Source organism: Peromyscus eremicus, chromosome 5 (assembly GCF_949786415.1).
Source record: "Peromyscus eremicus chromosome 5, PerEre_H2_v1, whole genome shotgun sequence".
Lineage (NCBI taxonomy): Eukaryota > Metazoa > Chordata > Mammalia > Rodentia > Cricetidae > Peromyscus > Peromyscus eremicus.
Window position 1 is genome coordinate 71,665,229 of NC_081420.1, and position 19,608 is coordinate 71,684,836.

At 44.0% G+C, this 19,608-nt stretch overlaps 1 protein-coding gene across 7 annotated transcripts in view; it reads left to right on the forward strand.

Annotated features, from left to right (window-relative positions):
- The window catches only part of Kiaa1217 (KIAA1217 ortholog), a 309,925-nt gene that overhangs the window by 88,729 nt on the left and 201,588 nt on the right, over positions 1–19,608 (forward strand). The gene's annotated exons all lie outside the window — the stretch shown is intronic.

Consider the following 19,608-nt stretch of genomic DNA (forward strand, 5'->3'; position numbering starts at 1 on the left):
TCACCACAGTCAGAAGTTCAAAGTCATCCTTAGCTAGAGAACAAGCTTGAGGCCAGCCTGGGCTACAGGAGACCCTGTCTCCAAAAACAAATCAACCAAATAACAACAACCAACAAAGCATGGAAAACATAAGATCTACTCCCTGATACCAGTGGTCTGACTAGGAATGTTAGAAATAAAAAGCGGAGAGAGAGAGAGAGCGCCATGTCTGGTTGATTTAGTATCTTATTAACATTTCTTGGCTATCCTAGTGGTAAATACTATATTTTTTATTAAAGAGAGTATAACTGTGATCATTCTTTAGATAGTGCCAAATGTCCATGAACATCTCCTAACAAGGTGTGTACACCTACCACAACCAGCTTTCGAAGTCTCTCAGGGTTCAGGATGACTGTGTGTTCTGACTCCCCCACATCTCGAGTAACTGCAGCTTTGGGCACCATTGCTTCGTTATTAAAAAACAATAACTGTGGGTCAAGATGTCAGAATACTCAGCTCCTTCTCCAGTACCATGGCTGCCTGCATGCTGCTGTGTCCTGCCATGACATTAACAGACTGAACCTCCGAACTGATGGCCGCCACTCCCAGACCCTCCAATCCAATTTAGTCAAGTCGAATTCACTTCCATACTTTTAAGACTCTCAAGCCAAAGTATCAAACACCTATAATGAAAGATCAGAAAAGTTGATATGGTGGCCCCTACCTGCCATCTCAGCACTGGGGAGACTGAGGCAGGATGGCCATGAGTCCCAGAGCAGCCTGGGAGATACAGTAAGACAATGTCTGGCAAAATCTACAACAAAAAAGAACCAAGTAGCAAGTCTCTGAGCAGCCTACCTGGTGCTCATGATGATGAAATAGTGGCCCTACCAGAGCCTCCTGGCTGGCCTGGAACTCACAGAGATCTGCCTGCCCCTGCCTCAATGTGATGGGATTAAAGGTGTGTGCCACATACCTAGCAGAAACAAGATTTATAACACAGTTGGAAGAAAGTAACTTTCTTTCCACTTGGAGGAATTCAATAGAAAGAAACTAGAGGATCTGAGAACAACCAAAATGCTTGAACCATTTCCTGGGTACCCCCAAACCCAGTCAAAGGACGCATAAAATATCCTCAGTGTGACTCAGGAAGGAAACTGGGAAGAGTGGCCAAGTGTGCAGAGTGGAGCTCTACATTTAGCATTCAGTGCTTGAGAGCACTTGCTTTCTCTTGCAGAGATCCTGAGTTCTCTTCCCAGCTCCTATGTCAGGAGCCTTTAACTCCAAACCAGGAGATCTGAAACCCTCTCCTGGCCTCTGTGGGCATATGTGGCATACAGATACATACACATAAAAAAGAATAAATCTGGGGCTGGAGAGATGGCTCAGAGGTTAAGAACACCGACTGCTCTTCCAGAGGTCCAGAGGTCCTGAGTTCAATTCCCAGCACCCACATGGTGGCTCACAGCCATCTGTAATGAGATCTGGCAACCCTCTTCTGTATACATAATAAATAAATAAATCTTTTAAAAAAAAAGAATAAATCTGAAGAAAACAAAGAAAAACAACAGTGAGTGGTATTTGGGACTTGGGGAATCTTTAGGAGATAAACTCAAATGTTACTTTATGCCAAATCTAGATAACACAATTAAAAAAAAAAAACAACAACCAAATATCTGCTTTTTTTTTTCCTTTGATATCTCAGAACAATAACAAATTTAACTCTCTAAATCGTAAGGGCCTTCAGCATGATATTCTAAGCTGCCTCCCTGGCCACTTGATGTATCTTAGTGATAGTCTTTTCATGGGAGCCGTTCTTTGAAGCCATAGGCAAGGCTGTGAGCACATGGCATACCTGCATGGGAAGTTGTGCGTGCAGTGACAGCATCTTCCATGTGACAAAAATAACTGGGCTTGAGTCCTGAGCGCTGAAGCCAGGTGTCCCCTTCCACTTCCTGTTCTGTTGGTGTTCGGTGAAGGGACATCTCGTCTTCCAGAACTTGGAATGTGAGGTTTCTGTTCTTGCCAATTTAAGTGTCTAGTGTCTGTCTGCTTTTCCCTTTGTCATGTGCTTCAAGGGTCCCCGCCTCGTGATCATGTGATCTCGCACTCCTCATAGCCTTTGTTTACTCAAGCAGCAGAAGTGTGACAGCCGTTAACCGTGATGCTTGGACATTGATTTCCCTGGCTCTGCAGTTTTCAGGCTTTAACTGTGTAATTGCCAGCTTCCAACTTTCATTATCAATTGTATTCGTAAAGATCTTCGTGTGTTTGTTCCCCCGTCATGGGTCTTAAGTTCCGATCATGGGTCTATTTCCTCAGTAATATTGGGTCAACTTACAGGTTTTTACGTTCTTCACACATTTCCTGGTTGAAACTTCATCAGCTGGAATAGACTCTCTCTGTTTTCTACTTTTCTACAGCGCTAGGTGGAGCTATCGCTTCTCATCCTCCTCCTCCTCCTCTTCCTCTTCTATTATTTTACCTTATTTTTTGAGGTAGGGTTCTACCATGTAAGGAGGCAAGCCCCGAACTCACTGTGTAGCCTGTGCTGGCCTTGAACTTGCCACCATCTCCTTGCTGTCTCTTGTTGCTGGGATTACAGGTGTGACCAAGCCCCTTCTTGAGGGACGTTTTGTTACAAAGCTTGTGTTAATAAACAAGGAAGGACCGAGGGTGGGCGTTATTAATTACTGAAAGACGTGGCTGCCGGTGGTGTTATTTCCCGTCAAGCCTCCCACTGACAGAGCTGGCAGAGTGCTAACGTAATGCAGGGACGTGGAAACCGCCTTCACATTAAGGATCTCCTCCTGTTGAGACAGAGTGGAATACGTCTCCCGGCACACAAGAGCTGTCATGCTGTCTCATTTCGGAGCAAACTCTTGTGCAGCAATTAACACTAAAGTTTGTTACTGGGGAAAAGATGGATCTCAAGTCACTCGCTGAGTCATCATGCCATTGCCTAAGCTGTAGAGAGCTTGTGATTTCTGAAGCCTCATTTATCTGACACTTAAAATTGTAAAAGGAAAATATAGCCCAAGAGCATAGGATACAATAAATTGATTTTTCTTACCTGTCCCTGCATATAAAAGTTGTCTGGCTTCCATGATCTTTATTGCTAAGCAGTATAAGGAGCCTTTCTTTTTTTCTTTTCAACTTTCTGAGCTCGACTTCCTCATCCTTTTCCCAGTCCGGTCCCTTCTCAGCCTCCTCTGCTAACTGATAGCACATGTGTTTCTGAATGGAACCTGGAAGAGGAATGTGTATGGCCGTCATATGGAAATACCATTCCAAATTCCATATGCTGTGAGCTAATACACTGGCTAGACCATCAGAAGTCACCCCAGAAAGGGGAATTTGGATTGGAAAAGAATCAAAGAAATTGTGACGCCTCTAGAATTGACTGCAGTTAAGCAGTAATAGGTAGTCTGGACAACTGGATGAAGGCCAGGTTCAAGATCACAAGTGATCCCCTGTCCGTTAAGAAAGAGATGCGGTTGATTGGAGAGGAGGGTGAGCCATCCACTTTCTTAGGGCATAATCTAAACATAAGCCTCAGGCTTTGTCTTTTGTTTTCTGAAAGGGACAAAGATATACCGAGTCCAGCCAGGAAACCTTGGGTTTACCCATCATGAGCAGTCGCACCTCTTCCTTCCCCTTTGTTCTTTTCACTTTGAAAAGAAGGTCTTGAAATAAGTTCTTCATTGCATCTGGTAAATGTCAGCTAGTATCCATGACCCCTTCACTTCTTTGTCCACTACAGCTGACACAATAACCAGCATGACATAGATTTTTGGATGAATTCCAATGGTGTTAAGAAAACATAGGGAATGTTAGTGAGTAGAGCAAATGTTGAGTGCAAATAATTCTAGTCTGAAGAAAAAGTATCCTTGGGTGATGGTGGCACACGCCACTAATCCTAGCACTCAGGAAGCAGAGGCAGGCGGATCTCTGTGAGTTCAAGGCCAGCCTGGTTTACAGAGGGAGTTCCAGGACAGCCAGGGCTGTTAGAGAAACCCTGACTCAGAAAAAGAAAAAGTGCCATGATATGAGCATGGGGATTTCAAAAGTGGATTCCATGGAACTGTAGAATATTGCAAATTACATGCATGCATCTGTAATCTGGCAAATGATACTCAGTCGCTGTGAAACCCACAGCACACATTTGCATCCTGAAGTCTCTGCAAAGATCTGCCATGAAGATAAGCTTGTTGACTAGTATTTTTCCATTGCCTTTGATGGTAGAATAGTGTACATTACACCCACTTATATCCCAGATACTCCAGAACCACTTTGTGCCCACACCAGTAGAGACTTACAAAGTCATCATATGCTTGATGATGGTTACCTAGGCCTGAAGCATGGTTTGCCATGTAGTGTGAAATCCCGATTCAAATTGAACAATTCTGATCTGTTCTTTCTTTGCCTGCAAGATGAGGACCATGTACATCTCCAAAATGTGGGGCTTGAAATGGATAAGGAAGGTAAAGCATTTCTATGTGCCCAGTACCGGGTGCACATTACCTCTTTGCTCGCTTTTACCTTCTTTCTTTGCATTTGTTAGCACCACACTGCCAGCCACAAAGAGAGGGTGCAGCCTGCTGGCCCTAATCTTCATGGTCAGCAAAGACAACTTTTATTTGCACTTGTAAACTGAATGATCTTTAAAAATCAAACACCCTGCTTTCTCAAAGGAAATGCATGAAGGAGAACTCATGCATTTGCATCCTGGAGTGAGTCCCACAGTCACATACAGTTGTCAGCATTTTCCAGACCACAGAAGCATGTGTGTGCATCCATGTGTGTGTCTGCATGCATATAATTTGCAATGGTCTACAATTCCATGGAATATACTTTTGAAATCCCCATGCTCGTACAGTGGCACTTTTTCTTAAAACTAGAATTTGTTACACTCAATGTTTCCTGTACTCACTAACATGCCCCATGTTTTCTTGACACCACTGAAATTTATCCAAAATGTGTGTCATGCTAGACATTGTGTCAGATATAGGGGATAAAGAAGTGAAGGGGTTATGAACACCAGCTGGCATTTGCCAAGTACAATGAAGAACGTATTTCAGGGCCTTCTTTTCTAAGCAAAAGGGCCTTTTTCATTTCTTGATGCTACTATCTCTTACACGCTGTCACTGTCACTTCTCTGCTTTCCTGGGCTCTGCTGGGGTCTTCTAAATCAGATATGAACAGAGAGAAGTCTTAGGAAGTGTGTGTTAGTTTGGCTTTCCCTACAGTGTTCCTGGGAATAAAATACATGGGTGGAGGAACTTACTAAGAGAAAAAGGTCTGTTTTGGCTTAGAGTTTTAGAAGGTCCAGTCTCGAGACACTCTTCTACTCATTATTTGGCAGAGTGAGATGATGGAGCAAATCTGCTTACATCATGAGCCATGGAGCAAAGAGAAGAGAGGAGGACCAAGCCCCAGGGACTGAAAGACCTACCACTCAGGCCTACCTCTCAAAATCTCCTCCATTACTTCCCAATAGCATCATCCTGGGGACCTCTGGAGGTCATTTCACATCCTAACTGTAGCATGTCCTTTAACAGCCTACCAACAAGTGACTGTCTAACAACACCATATATCAATAATAATAACTACTAGGGTTCCTTCTGCTTTTAGGGTATACCAGGCACTCCTTATGTGTACAGCTCATTTAATCCACACAGAGGCCCACCATAGTGTGTACTCTTCTCTCAACTATCAGAGGCGTTTAGGAGTTGAGGCTTTAGGAGCGATATGTCTGAGGCCCTTGGCTGGTGAAAGGTGACCATGACTCAGCTACAAGGTTAATGTAATGCCAGTAAACAGAGACATGGATGGGCTGATCATAGGAAAGCTACCTGGTAGAGAACCTTGAAGTTTCTGTTTTCTCATCAGATTAAGATCAGTTTTCAGAAGATGAAAGGTGTGCGCTGCAAAGTTGTATTTCTTCAGTAGGTGCTCTCCTCTCCCACTGCCTTGTTTTGGAGGGGGATCGACAGAAACCAGCCCCTTCTCGTTAAGCTGTGAAGGGAAGTGACGTTTTTGAGGAAAATGGGTGGGTCTGGAAAGTGTAACATTAAGCAAAGTGACCCAGACTCAGAAAGACAAAAGCCATACGTTCTCTTTCACATACAGATCCTAGTTGGCCATGTGACACATGTATGTAAATGTGGGTAAAGCATACCCGAGAGAGGGTGAAAATCGGTGATGAGGAAGGACATGATGGCCCAAAGGATACCTGTGACGGAAAGGGGAGGAGAGACTGGAAAAGCAGTTATAGGAGGGACCAGGGAGGACAAGGGAATAGAATCATAGGGGAAAAAACTAAAACATACATTATTAAAAAAAAAAAAAAAATGTCAGGCTGGAGAGATGGCTCAGTGGTTAAGAGCACTGACTGCTCTCCCAGAGGACCTGGGTTCAATTCCCAGCACCCACATTGCAGCTCACAACTGTCTGTAACTCTGGTTCCAGGGGACCAGACACCCATGGCAAAACACCAACATACATAAAATAAAAATCAAAAAGTTAAAAAAAGTCACAATGGTTTCTAATGCCTTGTACACTCATTTTAAAAAATTAAACTAAAAAGTCAACCCCTTTGATAAAAAGGGTTACATAGAACTGAATTTGCCAAATATTCATGTTACTTTTACTTTAAATATGTAAATCTGAAGCAAGAATCCCCTTGGTGTCAAAAGCTTTTATTTTCCCCGATGCCAGAAACAGCTGATGTGGGCCCCAGGTTCCCTGGGTCATTAGTAATTTCCCTAAGTCTAGAGCTTAGCACTCTGCCCCGTACTTGATGCAGCCTGGGGTCAGATGTATGTTAAGCCCGGGCCTGTGCCTTTGACAGCTGGGAGAATGATTGGCATGGATGGGTGTGTGGAGAGTTAGGGCAGGAACCTTCTTTATTCCCCTCCACCCTGCTGATGTTTAAGTAGCTCCAGGCAGTGAGTGAATTGGGATCAGTGGGACTAACCTCTAAGCGGCACCTCTTACCTTGTATCGAGGCATCCGCTAGTAAATACCAGTTGAAGCCCGCAGATAACTGGGGATACGCTGTGACTGTCTGATAGATGCTGGGGGTACAGTGATAGAGAGGGCAAGATGCTGGGAGTAATGACTGCTCTGTTCTCTCATCAGGCAATGATGCTGACCATAGTCTCCTTAGCCTGTGGTCTCAGCTCTGCTAACTTTCCACCTTAGGACCCGAGGCCATCGCCGTCATCTTGGCCGTACTGGGTGCTGAAGTTTATTTTTCTTTCAAGGGTTCCAGTATTCCATAAATACATGCATACAGGTGTCGAAGCAGCCCATTTGTACCTGGGCAGGGCCTGTTCTAGGAAAAAAAAAAACCAGGAAGCTCTCTTCTTTCTTCTGAAGTTGAGAAGAAATGCAGCTAGGGTAAGTAGGCGCTTTCCCTGGAACCAGAAAAACTTGGAACTCGGCAGAAGATGGCACCTGAACTTCATCTAGAAAGGGGGACAGAGGAAAGCGCAGAAGTGGAGGTGCCATTTTTGTTTGGTTTCCTCTCTAAGACTCACTAACCCATGGCGCCAGGCAGACGGCTCAGCTGGTTAAGCACTTGCCATGCAAGCGTGAGGACCTGAGTTCGGATCCCCAGCACCCACAGAATAGTCAGGTACCATGTCACTCATGTGTAACCCCAGTGTGCTGGGGAAGCGGGGTGAAACTAAAAACAGTGAATCTCTGGAGATCACTGGTCATCTACCATCAGTGAGCTCCAGGTTCAGGTGAGACCCTGTCTCAAAAAACAAAGTGGAGAGAAATTGAAGACAGCCAATGTTTACCTCTGGCCTCCACATGAACATGTGCCCCCAAAACATGTATACACACATACAAGAAACAGCACATACACACACACACACAAAGACTCACAACCCTATGAGTTCTTTGTTGTTGTTGTTTTGTTTTGTCTCCAAGATAGAGTCTCACTATGTAGCTCTGGCTGTCCTGGAACTCGAGTTGTAGACCAGGCTGGACTTGAACTCACAGAGATCCGTTTGCCTCTGCTTTCCGAGTGCTGGGATTAAAGGCGTGCGCCACCACCGCCTGATGACCCTGAACCCTGCTTGAGCTGGTTCTCTTCCCCGTGCCAGAATGAGTGGAGACATGAGGCGACATGGAGAAAGCAGTTGCCCTCGGCACCACAGTTTACTTGAGGAATTCCCTCCTCCTCCTGCTCCTCCTCCTTCTCCTCCTCCTCCTCCTCCTCCTCCTCCTCCTCCTCCAGCAAGGATGGTGCTCCTCCAGAGGGGCACCTTGTTCACTCAAGATGCTTGCTCATTCTCTGAGGCTCAAGGCCCAAATGCCAGGAGAGGAGTCCAGCTGAGTGTCATTCAGGAAAATAGATATAAATAGACAGGGCCGGAAGGCTGAACGTGTTGTTTTTTTGCTGTGGGAAGGTTAATAGGGAACTGTAACTCACACTTAAAAAAAAAAAAAACCCACAGGTCTTGTGTTGTTGCCCAGGCTGATTTCAAATTCCTAGGTTCAAGTAATCCCCCTGCCTTCACCACTTCAGTAGCTAGGACTCTCTGTGTACACCACTTTGTTCAACTAACAGCTTAAAAGGTAATTATTTAAAACATAATTCTGTAGTGTCAAAATTGATGAAGGATGCTTAGGTTTCATAACTCTGAAGGGAAGACTCGCCACCGCTTCGCCTAGTTAACCTCTTGGTGAAAATCTGCACCAGGGTAAGGCGTACCGTGTGGATTTGCTGGTGTCTTCAGAGTTGGGAGAGTAGGCTTTGCAGTGTCTCTTTGAAGTCCTGGTTGTCAGCAGAGGTAAAAGTGAGGCTGTATTTTTATTTGTTCGGGAACATTGACATAACACCTGACAAATGCTCCGGCTGGCAGGCTTGGGGAAGAGTGGCCGCTGATTAAACGTTCTTACTTCAGAGTGAACAGCGAGGCTGTGATCAGAAGAGCCCATTATGTTGAACACGAGGCCCATCAACATCCCAATTAGGAGGAAAGCGAGTGCGGCTGTGAAAATATCAGTGGGCTGTGTTGTTAAAGCTGTCTGGGTTTAGAGCCAAATGGGGCTTTTCGGGATGCAGCAGCTCTGAAGCCCTTGTGTATTTTCGTGTGGGATGCCCTCCTACAGAGGAGGATGCTTTCAGATAATGACTGTTTTTGCTTCTTTGGAATGCCACCTGCCTAAATGTGTTGATTTGGACTGCTTATAGATTGCACGAAGCCTGCAGAACTGCCTTGTGAGAAATGATGGTTTGGATGGATTCCATTCTCAGATCCTCTGGCAAGTCAATCTTGCAGCTAACTATCACCAAGGCACAGGTCATAGACCGCAGAGGAGAGCTGGCTAGTTTGTTACCAAGGCTGTTAGTTTGTAACTGTGGCTGTGATTTTTGATGATGTCCTTCCTGAGGGCAATGGACTCAGCCTTATTTAGTTCTGAAAGAGACAACTTGATCCTCAGCAAGAGAGCTTCAAAAATTATTTTTACCACAATTGAAAAAGTAAGTTCTGGGGATGGAGAGATGGCTCAGTGGTTTGTAGCATTTGTTGCTCTTGCAGAGAAACTGAGTTTAGTTCCCCACACCCACATGGTGGCTGACAGCCATCATAACTCCTGAGACAGGGCATCCAAAGCCCTCTTCTGACTTCTAGAAGCACCAGTCATGCTGCAGATACATACATGCAGACAAAATACACACACACACACACACACACACACACACACACACACACACACAAGTAGATCTAGAAAATGAGTTCTTATTGCTTGTCTTTAACTTTCATCCAGTTGCTGCTATGTGTTTCTGTTTCCTGGAGGATGATGCTCAGCGCTGTGGACCCTGCAAGGAAAGAGGCACACTTCTCACTAATCATACAAATGATGATTGTCTGTTGTCCAGTTGTAGGAGTCCTCCCTTGTACCCAAGAAGCCTGTCCAAGGGGACTTGGCTTCGCCCACCCCATCCATCTACCAGGAAACCCACCAATGGGCTCTCCGCTTTGTAATGTTTCCACCTGCAGTATCTGCTGGTGGGAAGGGTTGTCATCTGGTCCACTGCCAGAATAGTCAAGTATTTTACGGTCTCGCTGGAGAGATGGTTCAGAGGTTAAGAGCACTTGCTGCTCTTCCAGAGAACCTGAGTTCAGTTCCCAGCACTCACATGGCAGCTAATCACCACTTGTAACTCTAGTTCCAGAGGACCTGACACCCTCTCCGGCACGGAACACATATGGCACACATACATACAGGCCAGAAAAGTCACACATAAAATAAAAATAAAAAATATTTTTTAAAATTTACGATCATGAACAGTAAAATTTGTATCAGTTCACACTTAGCAAATTTTGTTAGAGATGATAAATTTTAACTTTGAATCACTTAATTGGAGACTGGATAGATGTTTATCTTAATGTTATGTAATAATGAGGCATCAAAGGAGTATATATAAAGATATCTGATATAATGAAGATCATAAGGAATATCGTTACTTATTGAGCCAAAAACCCTTTCTTCTGCCTACCTAAAGGACTTGGTTGGAGCCCAGCCTAAAGTGATTTCTATTAGAACATGATATATATGCATATGCACATCGTGTGGGAAGCACCAGGATTTTATATTCTCTGCTCCACTTCAGGTGATGTATGTCCCCCTTACAGACACACCACAATCTAGGCTGTTCATCAGTTACTCAATCATGAGGTTGGAATCAACGGTACAAGACCACTTGACAGCAGAAGCTTGTGTGTGTGTGTGTGTGTGTGTGTGTGTGTGTGTGTGTGCGCGCGCGCGCGCGCGCTGAGGTAAGGTACTAACTATCCCTCCCAGTCTGGCACTGTGCTGGTTTAAAAGAGAACTATCCCCCATAGGTTCAAGTGTTTGAATACTTGGTCCCCAATTGGTGGTGCTGTTTGAGACAGTTAAGCAACTGTTAGGAGGTGTTGCTTTGCTGGAAGAAGTGTAGCATTAGACAGGGTGTATGTGTGTGTGTGTGTGTGTGTGTGTGTGTGTGTGTGTGTGTAGAGTTTGTACCCTCACCCTATTTGCAGTTTTCTCTTTTTGTTTCCTGCATACAGATACAGACAGGGAAACGGACAGGAACTTCCTGTCCAGGCCGTCTGCTATTTCCCCTGCCGTTATGGACTCTCCCTCTATAACCATGAACATAAATAAACTCTTCCTTCTGTAAGTTGCCTTAGTCTTGGTTTTTTAATCACAGCAACAAAAGGTAACTAATGCAGGCACTGCAGGGGGTGGAAGTCATAGGAGAGGAGCCTTTTTGTTTTGAAACTGGGAAAGTCCTGGGCAAACCTGGGTGAGTTGTCACCCTGGGTGGGACAGTGGGCCTGCCCATACAAGTCCGTATGACATTTCAGGATGTTAAGTTGTCCACCTTTTGGTTGTCCTCAGACACATTGACTTGTTACCCAGAACTCTCATCCATGATTCATCCACACTGTCAGCTCTTGATAGCTTTTAACATGCTCCTGCTAGGAAGAAACACAAAAATGTCTGGAGATTAGCATAGTCCACTGTCCACAGGCTGGCACTTTGGTGTTGAGGACTTGGTGAAATGCTTCTGGGTTAGATGACAGGACACTTAGACCCCACGACTATCCTGGGGTCTCCTATCTGTTTCTTCAACAAAGGGGAATCATTTTTATCAGCAGAAGAAAGTCCTCCCAGCTAAAATTTAAAAATAATATATATTTCCAAGCAAAGATTGGATGTCTACATCCGTTCCTGTTCCAGCATTCTGTGGTCTTCTGTTGAGAGTCGATAATTCTCCAAAGGCTGTTGAGAGAATGATTCTAAAGAAAATTGCCTGCTGAGAGAGAGAGAGAGAGAGAGAGAGAGAGAGAGAGAGAGAGAGAGAGAGAGAGATATGCTCACTGTGTGGTCCTTTTATTTTTAGTAAATGTGTTGGAAAAATCAAGTTATGTTTATTCTGAGCATCTAAGGGACCAGTGAGATTGTGTAGTCTGGAAAATGGTGGAATTATAAATTATTATACATGTCTGCTGGTTGGGGAAATTCATATGCCAAAAATACCACCACATGTAAGCTGACCTATAGATTTTCATTAGTACACTGGCCAAAAGTAAATATATTGGCTGAAGAGAATAAACCAAAAAGTATGTCTCAGAGAAGTGGAAATGCATTAAACTGCTGTTCTTTTGTGAGATGTGTCTTTCTGTTAGATTTCTTGTTTATCCTAACCCACCCACCCCTTTTCTAAATTCATGTATCTTGTGTGTGGCATTCATTGTAAATCATAGTGTAGACTATTTTCTTGTTAAAGACACTCAAATTTTGGTACCTTCCAGCTTCTAGTACCAACCAAATTCTGATGTTTACCCCCTCTGAGATTTCACTTGTATTTTTTTTTTTTTTTTTTTTTTGGTTTTTTTTTGAGACAGGGTTTCTCTGTGTAGCTTTGTGCCTTTCCTGGATCTTGCTCTGTAGACCAGGCTGGCCTCGAACTCACAGAGATCCACCTGGCTCTGCCTCCCGAGTGCTGGGATTAAAGGCGTGCGCCACCACCGCCCGGCTTTCACTTGTATTTTAGACTTGATTTGTTTGTTTGTTTTTGAGGCAAGATCTCTCTACATAGTCCTGGAACTCAGTGTGTAGTCCAGGCTGGCCTCGAACTCACAGATATCCGCCTGCCTTCGCCTTCCAAGAACTGGGATTAAAGGCACATGACAGTACACACAGCTTGACTTTTGTTTCCTGTAGGATGCTGTTTTCCTCCGGACTGCCTACCCTGTCCTCTAACGCGTGGATGCTTGACTGGGGACCAGTATTCACTAACTGGGGATGGGGACTTCAGTAGCTGAGATGACAGACCCACCACCTTTTTTGAATAACAAGGGCCCCTCCTGGAAAGTGGAAAATCATATTGCCTCAGTATCTCAGGAGTGCAGCTACATAAACATTACAATGCATGATGGAACAGTCTCTTTAGGCAACACAGCTGATTTTGCTCACAATGAAGTAATGGAGGAAATAACTTCCAGGAGTTTCCAGCTTTAATTATGAGGAAGGAGCAAAACACAGAAAGATGCAATCAAAGTTGATGTTTTTTCACACTGATGTGGAAGTGTCTTTGACTAAAGCATGCACATATTTTCCCAGAAAATATATACACTGGGGTGGTTCCCCCAATATTTCCCACCTTTGTTTTTTTGTGATATAGTGTTACATTTGGGTTTTAAGCCACCCGCAGACTCAGCTATTTGGGTAATGTGGGCTCCTATGCAGAGGCAGCTCCAGTTTGTTACTGTGAAAATCTACCCACCTCAAGGATCATTTTATTTTTACATATTTATATATTTTTGCAGTGTAAGATCTTTGCTTGTGTGTGGTAAATGCTCTACCACTGAACTCCACACTAGGGCCTTGAGGCTCATTTTAATGAAATGTCTGCCTCAAAAATGTTTTAGCGGAGGTTGGGTTTTGCTATTCTTGTAGTGAACAATAATTTTATTTATTTTTATTCTTTGTTGAAATAGTTCTTTTCATAGATTGTAGTCTGATTTTAGTTTCCCCTTCTCCATTTCCTCCCGGATGCTCCCCACTTCCCTACCATCTCACCCCATGGCTTCTTTCATTCTTTCTCTCTTTAGAAAACAACTAGATAAGCAAAACAAACAAACCAGAATATAAAGGGGGAAAAAAGGAAGAAAAACACCAGAGCAGTTTTCTTTGCGAGCACTTATCAATTAGAGGTAGCTTGATGGAGTCTGGGGATGGGACTCAGCTTGGCACATACTTCTCTAGAGGTACTGTGTGGTTGATATATTGTGCACCCTGATAAACTTATCTGGGGGTCAGAGAACAGAACAGCCATTATATTAAACATAGGTTTAGGCAGTGTTGGCACACACCTTTAATCCTAGCATTCAGGAGGCAGAGATCCATCTGGATCTCTTGTGAGTTCAAAGCCACATTGGAAACAGCCAGGCATGGTGACACACGCCTTTAATCCCAGGCAGTGATGGCAGGAAGCAGAAAGGTATATAAGGCGTGAGAACCAGGAACTAGAGCCCTTTTTAAGCTTTTAGCTTTTAGCAGCAGTTCAGCTGAGATCCATTTAGGTGAGGACTCAGAGGCTTCCAGTTTGAGGAAACAGATCGGCTGAGAAGTTGGCGAGCTGAGGTTAGCTGTGGCTTGTTCTGTCTCTCTTTTTCAGAATTTACTCCAATACCTGGCTCCCGGGTTTGTTTTTATTAATAAGACCTTTTGCAATTCGTGTTACGGTACTGTCTTATAGTGTTGTTACTTCCGAGTCAAATTCCTTTATCCAATGGGCTCATTTGTCGTCATGCTGGGGAACCTAACTTTAATGACTTTTTCTAGGAATAGTAGAAGTTAAAAATAAATGCTTTCAACTGAAAACTTCATAAACCTAGGCTTTATGATAAGAGCTTTTAGGCAATGTCCAATTTTATTATTATATTAACATTAGATGTAGGTAAAGTGATAATTTCCCCCATGAAGAAAGGATCCTCAGGGGAGAGGTTAATGAGGAAGATGGGAGTCAAGAATGAAGACCTGAACAAAGAACATGAGTTAATATTTATGAACTAATAATTTAGTGGATACTTAAAAATGTAACCACATGAATTCAAGGGGAAGTAAATATTGGATGCTGTCATTGGTCAGCTTGGCCAGATCTTGGTATTTAGATATCTGGTCAAATGTCAATCTACAGAGTCTCCCTGTGTAGCCTCTGCTGGCCTTGAACACATGGACCCTCCTTGGTGGGGTTGTCTATGTGTGCTACCCAAGCTTGCTTGTAAAGGTACTTTCTAGATGATTGATACTTAGATTTTGAGCAAAACAGATTACCCTCCACTCTCCATACTGTGGATGAGCCTTATCCAGTCACTTGCTAGAGGTCCCTCTTAAGGAGGCTGAAATTCTGCCTCTGGATTAGCTTTGGACTTGATATGCAGCAGACCACTTTTCTGGGGTCTCTGTCCTATCTGGTTCTCTGGAGCATCATGGCTAACACATCATCAAATTGATATGGGTACCTGTTGAGCACTCTACAAGGTCTCAAGCCCTGGTATCACACACAGACATGTGTGTGTGTGTGTGTGTGTGTGTGTGTGTGTGAGAGAGAGAGAGAGAGAGAGAGAGAGAGAGAGAGAGAGAGAGAGAGAGACAGACAAACAGACAGAGACAGAGAGTGACAGAGAGAGTGTGTGTATGTGAGTGAAAGTGTGTTTGAAAGTGTGTGTGTGTGTGCTTGTTTACATTACAACAACTTCTATAGCCCCCCTTTTGCAAAGGTGATATGACCCCCAAATACAGATGACCCAATTTTGAGACCTTTGCCTTAAGCTAGGAGTATTGATGCGCTTCCCCTCAAAAGTTTCAAATATGGGACAATGCCTTGGTGAGGTTGCTGTGGCACCCCAGCACAGCTGGGCACACAGTTTGGTATCCAGGAGTACACTAGTGTCAGTAGTCACAGGGAGTCGATGAGGTGAGAGTCCGGGGGCTTTGGAGAGCTCACACTACGGAGTTTCTCGAAGGAGCAACAGCAGCACAGAACACTTGGAGAGAGATTCTGAAGGAAGCCAAGACACAGCGAGAAGTGGACGCAGTGTCTGAAGTGGGGTGAATGACCCCAGTGGGTTCACAACTGGGAAGTGAGTTTGGTTTATGAAAGGGGGGTGCATCTGAAGGTTCAAGTTGAGGAGTTAGCACAGTAGGACAATGTGAGTAGTTTCGATCTTGTCTCTCTCTTTTCTCAAAAAAGATTTTCTTTTTTTAGTGTGTGTATCTTCATTATATAGTTTTTGAAACATGTGCATTTGCAACCATGAAAAAGATAGCTTTCTATTCTGTGGCTCAGCTCCACTAATCCCACACTCACCTACACCATGAGAATGCAAAGGAAACAGTGTTAGAGCGAGGCCTGAAGAGGTGTGATAAAATATTGCCTATGTGTGCTTTTCTTTATATATTTTATTTCGTGTGTGTGTGTGTGTGTGTGTGTGTGTGTGTGTGTGTGTGTGTGTTGCATGTGTGTGGAGGTTCAAGGACAACTTTCAGGAGTGGGAGTGGGTTCTCTCCTTCCCCTTGTTGTGTCATGGTCTTCTTGTTTCTGATGAGCTGTGTACTCCATGCTAGCTGCTCCCAAGCTTTTGAATGATCGTCTCGTCTCTTAACATTTCAGAGTATGAGTGCCGGGATTGTAGATCCGAGGGATCTCATCTGGCCTTTTTTATGTGTGTTTCTGGGAGGCAGCTCTGGTCATCAGGATGGGTGGCGAGTGCATTTCTCTGTTGAGTGTCTCCCCAACCCTGCTTGCTTTCCTTCACGAAGATCTTGTTTTAGAGTTGGGGAACATAGAGATGAAGTAGGTTTGTGTAGACCATTTGAGAAAATATGCAGAAGAGCCTAAGGCCACATATGACCAGAACAAGGGATAGAAAAAAATCTCAGGGGCTGGAGTGGACCCTAGTGGAAGGCATGAGAACTGCGTAGGCTCTCACTGAAGAATAGGTGAGCCTTAGTACTCTGAACAATAGTTGCAGCAACTTTCACAAAAGAGGCCTTAACTGATGGTGTGTGGCCAGAACCATCATTTCAAGAATCCAACTTTAAGGTCCTGAGCCTTTGCTGGAGCACTGCAAATCTCTTGGCATTTTTTGAAATTAATTTCCCTGGAAGAAAATTCACATATCCAGCTTTGTTAACTGAACATTTGAATAGAGTGTTTCCAGGAGATAAGTAAAGGCCAGATTAATGATACAACAGTGTGACAAAATGGAAAGGTGGCATCATCACGCCTATCAAACCCTAGAGTGTTTACAATTACTCCGTAGCTTGTAACTGGGGTTTCCTCAGGTAAAAGCAGCAATTCCCAACACACCCTGCGGCTGGAATCAGTGATCTTGTATCTCATACAAAACGCTACTTGGTGCCTATTACACTCTTGTTTGGGAGTTGAAAATAAAGAAGGAAAGCATGCTACTTTAAGTCTCCAAGAAGGTTATGTTTTTAATTCCACACCACCGAAAAGGCAAACAAATCTGTAATTACACTTCATGCGTGGAGATCTGTAGAGGAAAAATAAATTGCTACCTATCTACCCCACAGCCACAAATCAGTCTTCGAATGACTAATCACACACGAAAATTGTATGCTTGATGCCGATTGCTTTCTCTTTGGTCTGTTGTGAACAATTAAGAATTTAGATCGTGGACTGGCTGGGCTGTTTTTGAAGGATGACCCAAAGTCATTTTTTTTTTTTTTAAATTCTCCTTATCCTGGCTTGAGCATTCCATTCCTGTTCATCGAAAGTGTTATCTTCAGGAGGTGCATAGTAAACTGTAAATTCTATCTCAAGGCAGTCCTGTTAGTACCACAACATCTGTCCTTTTATCTGGTCACCATGTCAGCCTGATAGTGGCAGGGGCATAGTCATGTTTACCATGTGGAGCTTTGAGCACTGGTCACCATGTATTGATCCAGTGGCATCGAGGGCCCCAACAGCCCCAGCACTGAATCTATGCTTTCTTAGTCATCAGTTAACGAGGAACACCTACCTGTAGTAGTACAGCATGCGTTTAGTCTAACAGAAGAAAATAAAAACAGATGTACCCTACGATCCCGCTTTTCTACTTCCCATAAATGCACAAAAGAATTGCACACAGTACTGGAAGAGATGTCCGTATACCCATGTTCAGAGAAGTGTTATTCAAGAGAGTCAAGTGATGGAAGCCACATATGAGGGCATAGGTGTGAAAATGGATGAGACGTTGTGGAAGGGGGAGCTTGGCCTATGCTCAACAACACAGATGAGCCATGGGGACAGTAGGCTAAGTGAAATAAGCCAGTCACAGAAAAGACAGTGTATTATTCCAATTATAGGCGGTAATAGATCCTCAGAGACCAGGAGTAAAGGGCTGGTGCAAGGCATTGAGGAAGGTTAAATGAAGAACTGTTTGACAGAGAAGTGTTTCAATTTTGGCTGTAGATGGTGGCCAATGTCACATACATAGCAATGTGACTGTACCAAATGACACTGAGATGAATTGAAAAATGGTTGACATTGTAAATTTTATAGTGTGTACATTTTACTGCTGTTTTTTAAAATACTGCAGAAGAAAAATGAACTGTATCACAGAAGTTCAACTCTAGTTTATTAGCAGCCTCGCCTAAGCTAGACCAATTCTGGCCTCAAGTATGGAGTGATCTTTGACTAGACCCAAGTGGTCTATGGGGGTACCTGGGTGCTGGGAAGAGAAAGACAATCCATAAAGCAGTGTCACAGACACCAGCAAGAAAACGGGCCCTGCACAAACTGGACCAAGCGACGGTTCTGTAGACAGACGTTTTGGACACCATAAGTGACTTGAGCACACAGGGCAGAGCTATCCTCAAATCACCTTTGCCTGGTAGTCCTTGAAAGTACTCAAGGTGAGTGGGTGTTTGTTATACCTTCCAGGTATTGTGTGACAGTCGGTTCCAGGGAGTTCTAAGGACGGTGGACACCATCTACGTACAGTGCAGAGGAAATAGGAGCAGCTCAGGAGACCATGGCCCAACCTTCTGTGGCTGAATATAATGGAAGATTAGGGGAGCAGTTCAGTGGTGAGGTGTTTAAGGGACTGTACCCTTTTATATTTGAGAAAGTGTGGGCTTGCCTTCATCCCTCTTATGTTTTTAAAGACCTGGCCTCTGCTCGTCCAAGGATATCATATTGAACAATGAACCAAAAAGTTATACAGATAATCAATATGCATACCTCAGCCGCTCACATGGTAAAGGCAAAACTCAGGGTATTCGAAGACACCTTCTTGTGCAGTAAGCCACCCCCCAAAAGGCTCCATTCCTTTTCAGTGTGTGTGTGTATGTGTGTGTGTATACACACACATTCGTGTGTGTAAATACGGGCATGCTAGTGACATGGCATATGTATAAGACAACAGAGGACGATGCTGGGCCCTGACCTTCCACTTTGTTTGAGACAGAGTTTCTTGGGTTTTGCTCCTGCGTTTGACAGGCTAGCTGGCTGCCAGCTCCTTGGGATTCTTCTGACTCTACCTCTCACCTCAACTCTAGGAGTACGGGGATTGCTCTACTGTGCCCAGTTTTATGTGGGTTTTAGAGATTCAAAGTCAGGTCCTCATGTGTACACAGTAAGCACGTTGCCCACTGAGCCATCTCCCTAGGTCTCTGTTCGCCCTTTGGCAGAGTATGGTGGGAATCCACAGTGAACTCAGCGCTCCTGTCCACATACGCTATTGAGTACAGTTCATCTGGATGACTTCTGCTCTTAGGTACAGTCCTTTATTTGTGAAGCACACAGCATAAACAGCCCAATCAGCCCTCTGGCTTTTGGCTACTGGCATCCTGTCTGCTTTATAATATCACTGTGACAAACAGCTGGGCTAAGAAGGAGAAAGGTATTGATCGAATCTTTCCCCTTGGAAGAAAAATTTGTGTGGCATTTAGATTGCCCTCAACTCAGATGGAATTTGAAGGAAATGGCAATGTGGTGATGTTGTATGGGAGTATGGCTTAAGTTCAAAGAGTTTTTATATTTCTTTTGAGTACCTGAAACTTAGTGTACTCTAGTTAATATTGAAATAACGAACGAAG